This window comes from Episyrphus balteatus, chromosome 1, assembly GCF_945859705.1.
Source record: "Episyrphus balteatus chromosome 1, idEpiBalt1.1, whole genome shotgun sequence".
NCBI classification, from domain to species: domain Eukaryota; kingdom Metazoa; phylum Arthropoda; class Insecta; order Diptera; family Syrphidae; genus Episyrphus; species Episyrphus balteatus.
In genome coordinates this window covers 46,479,401-46,486,691 of record NC_079134.1, presented here as the reverse complement: position 1 = coordinate 46,486,691, position 7,291 = coordinate 46,479,401, and positions in this window count along the sequence as shown.

Genomic DNA, 7,291 nt, shown 5'->3' with positions numbered 1-7,291 from the left:
ACACCGGCTTCTATTTTCTTCAATTCCGAATATTCTTGATCGTACCTTACTCTAAACAATCGGTCTGAGATGTACGATTTTAATATTAAATGAAAATTTTTATACAAAAGTGTGTAAGTAAAGATAATATTAAAATTTTAGAAAATTTTCAAAAAACGCATTTTTGGTTTTTTAAAAAATATTTCAAAATTTTTTTTTTGAAAAATCAATTTTTTGAAAACGGATCAATGAAAAATTTTGAAATTTAGTTTTTATGTGTAAATTAATTATTTCTTCAAAATGGCATACCAACTTTTTTTTTGAAAAATGTTAAAAAAATTTTATATATAAAAAATTATTTAAAAAAAAACGGCTCCTACAATTTTCAAAATTTTTTTTCTAAAAATACCTTTTTATACGAGAAATAAAATGGCGTATTTGTTTTTTTTTTTAAGATATTTTAAAACGGAGTTTTATTAATTATAAAAACATATTTAATTTTTTTATACTACTTATGAAATTTCTTCAAAATATCAAATTTTAAATTTCTTAAATAAAAAGCTTTAACATTATAGTTACTTTAAGCATAAGAGGAAGTACGTGCGACCCCAGTCGTGCAATTTATTTAAATAAGTATCTACTTCAGGTAGGTATTTAATTGGTCAACAAAATATTAAGAAAATCAATTTGAAAATTAATTTCTTATTAATTATATGAGACATGAACATTTTTTTTTTAGTTTAAATTTTACCAAGGTTAAGTTAACTATCCTATTATAAATTTAATAATAAAATTTCTTTTTATTGCCTTTTTATTTTTAATAGCTTGAAGCAATTTTGATATAATTTTGCAAGTTTTTATTAAGCTAAAATTAAATTAAAATTACTTATTTTATTTTAATTATATATTTTTTTTTTTGGAAAGCAAAGCTATTACTAGTGGAGTTAGTAATTACATCATGAAAATACACAATTCCAATATAAGTTAAAGTTTAATGCGACTGTGGATATAATTTTATGCACAGTAAGCCCTCTAAAGAATATTATTAAAAAATACTAAAGATTTGCATTTAAAAGTATGAAAGTATGTTAAATTTTATTGTTTCACTAACTTTTTAAAGTAGTATGTGCTACTTAAAAATTAGCACATTTTCAGATATTTTTAGCTTTAATAAAACTGGGATTTTTTAAAGTTTGGATCTGCTTAGATAAAAAGGATATGGACCTGTAACGCTTTTGGTCCCAGGTCCTCAATTTTAACATAAAAACTCAAAACAACTCATAGATGGTTTAAAAAATCTTTATGGATTGATTCATGTATGACAAAAGAAGAAAAGAAATGTAAGCATATTTGCAGGCCTTTAAGATTAAGTGAATAAAATCGAGTGAAAAAACTTGCATAAAACGTCCTTAAATTAAAGTTGAAACATTTTTTAAGTATATTTTTAAATTTTTATCACACTTCACTACTAGTTGCAGTTAATTTTCAATATTGACATATGCTGATGGTAAAACACTTGCCTAGTATCTAACCTTGTGCATTGTATTTGGACAAAAGAGACTTTACCCCTCACAGACGTCTTTAAAATATCCCAGAATTCGTGAAAAAATCATTTTGGAGAATTTCAGGAACGTCTGGGATGTAACCCATCCACCGCGGTTAAAAAACTTATTGCAGGAAAACAAATATTCGATTATGTTTTGAGAAAAAAGTTTTTTCGGCTGTTCTTAGAAAAATGCATTTTAGAATTTCAAAGACTTCTAGTACTTCTATTACAAAATTGAATTTAATAACCAAAAGCGATGCTTTATATCGTAAAATTAGAAAAAAAAATAAAGTTAAAAAAAATTTAAAAAAATTAAAACTTTGAGTTTAAACATTATTTTTTTCAAAAACTAAACCTATCCAGACTGCTTTCTGCCATTTTGAATTTAGAAACTACGTACCATCAGAAACACACTTGCAAAGTGGCAGCCATTTCCGAGTCAGTAAATAAAAAAAAAAAAATACCACTTTCCGCCCTTCTGCCACCTCTTTTCCATCCACTTACTTTTCTGCCATTTTGGAATTGTCACTTTAACACCTTCTTCGACCACCCCCGCCACTTGCAGCCATCTCTTAGACTATAGCTGGATGCATGCTGCAAGTGAAACGTCTGGATCTCAAATATTTCTTTTTTTCCAGGTTTTTGGGTGTATCACTCATATAATTATACCTTCGACATCAAAAACTAATTTTTGAACCATTTTTGCCATTTTCTTGCACTCGGGCGTATATGTAACTTTTATTCAGTACACACATTTTATTTTACTTGATAACCATGTATATTTTTGTAAATCCATGATGAATATACATTTTCCTTTAAGAAATTTAAGATAACATTAATTTTTCTCCCAAAATTTGCTGGTTAGGGCAAGAGTTTTAAAACTTTAGTCCTGAAAAAAAAAAACAATTATTTATTGAACCCAATCAATCAATCATTTCTGATTGTCATTAAAACACATTTTGCATTTTTTTTTTGTTGTCAGAAGAAAATCTACAATGTTTTGTTTGTTTATTTGACAGTTTTTCAAAAATTTGTTTAATTCTAGCTAAATTAATTTCAACTTAATTTAAAAGCCAGTGATTTATTTATAGTTTTTTTTTTTCTTTAAGTTTCATATACGTTTTTTTTATTCATTTTTTTTCTCTTTCACTTTAATTTTTTTTTTTCTTTTTGTGTAGTTCTTCCATATTTCATTTTTCTTTTCATTTTCTCTGTTTTTTGGTTTTTAAGTACATACATTATTATAAATGTTTTACCATTTTGCTTTATTCTTTTACATTTCCATTGTAAGTATATATAATATATAAATATATGTGATAGAAGTACATTGTAATTATTCTTTTTTTTTTTTGTTTTTTTTTTTTATTTTTTTGTTATAATTTAATGATTATAATTTATGATAAAATAAATTAAACATTTTGAATAGAGAAAAATAAAATTACATAAATATTTTTTAATAAATTTTAAAATAAAAGAAATCTTCCAACTGCAATTTTAATTTCTTCTCAACAATATTTTTGATTTTTATATATATTTTTTTTTGTTTATTTTCTTTGGTTAAAAAGAAATTTCGTAAAGTAAAATTATTATTTCTTTCTTTTTTTGGTTTAAATATATAATGTGCTACAAAAATAAAGTTTTATTTGTTTTTTTTATTTAATTTCTTTTATTATTATTAAATTTTATTAGTTTAAGTTTATTTATTATATATTTTATTTTCTTCTCGATTTATCTTGTATTTTGCTATCCTCTCTTATTGAGTTCTAATTGTTTTTTTTTTTTTTTGTGTTTTAGTTTAATTTTGTGTTTGTTTGTTTTTTTTTTCTTATTAAATTGGTTGAATGGACAAAATCCAGTCAAACATTTCAGCATATTGATATTTCGATCAAGTTTTTTTTTTTTGTGTTAAAATTTTCAGCAAGTTACTTTTTTCGGATTGATTTTTTGTTTGTTTTGTTTTATAATTTTTGTTTTATATTGTGCTTGCAATTATCTTTATTATTGTTATTATCGGTCTCGTTTTTAATTTTCCATTTAATTATAATTTAATTGTTGTTTTTTTTATATAAACAAAAAAAAATGTTTAACTTAATAAAAATTCAAATACAAAACAATATTGAATCATAAATAAATAAGAAATAAGTAAACAAGAGATCCAAAGATATCGAAAATGGCGGATTATTTTAGGTATAAACAAATTGTGCTACAATTTTTCAAAACGAAAAACAAAAAATGCCTGAATACCTTAAACAAAATATGTACAATATTCAGAAGTAGAAATCGATAAATTATATTAAATATAATTGCACAGAAAAAATTGTCTTCCATTGGTAAAAAATAACATTTTAGGACGACAAGTTTAGCAAAATATTATTGTGGATTTAAAATGATGGCGCTGCGCCTTCCATTGAAATGTAGCTAAGGGATTAAAATTCTTTAAAATTTGTCTAAGAAATATTTCTTCTTATTTATAGTTTCGATATATATTTTTTATATGAAAATTGTTTATATACTATTAAACAATTAATTTACCAATATAAGTTATTGAAATCATAGATTTGTATCATGTTTGTATTCGAAAAAGAAATCAGACCAATTAAGGAATTTAAATTTAAGAAGATAGAAGAAATATTTCGATGTATTAAACCCACTTGAATTGCTTGATGTTCACAAACTTGGAAAAAGTATGATTCTTGGAACTTGTTCATGGCAACATTTTAAGAAGAGACAATAAAGGTCAAAGAAAAAAAAAATGTACAGACTGAATCTTAAAAAGCCCTGATGTACCCTCCGTCCGCTAGACGCATTATATTGGGTCAGTAAAGATTATTATGTATCTTAAAAACAGTAGCTTTTAAACGAAAAATATATTACAAAAATTTGTACCTGAGCTAATTTTAATAAAAATTAAATTTGAAGTTTCCTTGTATCATTCACAGTTTAGAAATTACGTCATTTAAAATTTAACAATGTTCATAAAACAGAATTGCATACTTTTGTGATTAATATGATAGTTTCTAATTCTATTTTAATTTTCTAAATAGTGATACCTACACAAAAATTTCAGAAATTTTTTTGTAAAATTAGCGCGTAAAAGCTTATGTCTTTAACATACAAGCTTTTTCGGCCTATTGGACGGATAAAACTTTTAAACTGTAAAAAACCTAAAACCAAACAAAAATCAAACTGTTACAATTCCTTAAGGAATTTAATTTGATTTTACCAGCATGACTTGATTCTTGAACGCAACTTGTCAACTTAAGAAGTGCCAATAATGTCAATTCGAGTGGTATTTTTGACTTCCCTAGGACATAAGTCGTCAACTACTTCTTCAATATAATGTGTCATTTTCACGATAAATTTCGGAAGTTATTTTCTGTTACTATTAAAAATTCCTAACCGAATGTCATTTGAATTCAAGAATTGTTCTCAGAATTGAGAATTGTCCTTTCAAAGAAACATTGGCTGTTGGAATTTGACAACAAATGAAAATTTACAAGTTTCCTTTTGACACTCCACACATGTTTATTGGCGTTTTCGATTGGCAGTCCGGAAGCGTCCGGAATCATTCTGAAAAAATTTTATTCACACAAAACTGTCAGTTTTGTACGAATAAAACGCTTTCAGAATGATTCCGGACGCTTCCGGACTGCCAATCGAAAACGCCATATGTTAACACGTATACAGAAATCGCTCTGAGCTTTTATAAAAATTGGAGTAAGACTAGCTCCCGAAAAAGCAAGACATATACCATTACTGTGAGAGAGTAAATAGTTTGCAAAAATTGGAGAGACCTACAGTTTTTTGCCTGTTCAAAACGTATTAAGTGATTCTTATATGGGCTAGATTTGAAACCTAGAGCTCCACTCCGAAGTGGTTACAGAATACAACTATGGGCTTTTGTTAGAAAAAATATCTTGATTAACCTGAAAAATATGGTGGGGCTCAAAAAAGATCCGAGTGACAGAATCAAACTTTAAATAGGTATGATCTGACAATGTCAATCCATAATGGACAACCAACAATTGTCGAAGTTTGTGTTTTTCAACTTTCAAGTCGTATCAATATTATACATATTCTAGTTGAATTACAGCATACGATTACGATCATACGTTATCGTTTTGACTATTGCTCTCTCTATTTAATCAGAAGAAAAAGATAGAGGCATAAAGCTTCAATACGTTAACGTACGTATGCCGTAATTCGACCCCTGATTTTAGTAAACCGTTTCAAAATTCTTTGCAGTTGGGAAACTCAACTATTAAATTTAACCGAGTGTTAGCCTTTTATCTGAATAATAGATTGGTTTTTGGTATGGTAAAATATGTAGAATTCAGTTAACTATTTATGTAAATGAGCTTTCAATTTGATTACACAGGTCTAAAAAATTTAATTTTTTTTTGGTGCAGATACTACAATATACTTTTCTATAGGTTTTTGATGTGCTGAACTCGAATCTGAAGTCAGAAATATTCTATCAGCTCCCGTTTTTTAAAGATGACCATTACCCAATGCAAAAAAAACGTTTTTTTTTTTTACCACTTTTGATGTTATGCTGTGTGAATGAGCTTTCAACTTGATTATTGGTAACTCCCTCAGACCTCAATGCTTCTCTGTTGAAGTAGAACATGCATGAAATGGTACTCAAAATGTAGTTAAGCGCTGTCTATAGTCTGCAGTATCAATGAAAAAACTTTTACGAAAAATGGCAAAATGAATTCTATTGACTTTCTATGCATTGGTCTTAGCGATCCAAAAAAACCCATGGGTTTTTCACAGTACTGCCGTACTTAAGGCCAATGTATGTCCAATAAGTAGCTGCATGGCGTGGATTTCGTTCCGCAACTCGGAAGTAATTTGACTTTATTTGTTTGGAAGTATGTAAAATACTTTTCTCACGAAAAGGAAAAAATCAAAAGCTGTGTTCGTATTTTATTTTTTTTATCCCAATCTTAAAACTCAGCGGCTTTTACAAAGAAAATTTTTAAAATAACCACCTGTTTGTCATTTGCATATCAGCTAAACAGTGGAATTAAGTCAGATCCCCGGAACTGCCTTCCAAGAAGAAATTATGGTCCTTAAGACTCATTGAACGGGTCAGTTTTTTAATAAGTTCACAAAACTTTTAGAATTAAAATTGGATGCAATTACAAAAATATCAATTTTGAAATTTCATTTTTTAAACAAAAATAAGTTCTTATTTCACTATGAGTTTGGAAATTTGACAAGCATACAATGGTTTAACCACATCCTTTTCTTAAAATAAGAGTATGAGTACTTTGGTGTGGTAACCTCTTCCACCACACCAAGACCTACAAATATCTTTTTTCGGTGACAAAATAAGTTGCTGTTTTATATAAAAAAACAAACAGAATTTAAATACATATTTCAAAAGTTCAAATATAAATTAATAAATCCGAGTTATAATATTTTGTTTAATTTAAAATTCCTACCTTTTCCCAAATCTACAATTTTATAAGCAAAACACATCTTTTCCAAAATGTTAAGAAGAAGGAGAAGATATTAAATGAAAATCAAATGAAAATTCATGATGTTTCAAACAAAGTACAAAAACTTATAAATTATATAATCTATTATAAAATTAATAATATAGGATTATAAAAAAAGAAAATGTATGAAGATTGTTGGTTGTATGTATAAAATTAAAAAGCGAATGTCTGAGTTTGTTTACAGTAACTTCTATAGATATATTTTTTGTTTTTGTATTTTTTTTGTTAATTTTAATTTTATATAATTAATCTTAAA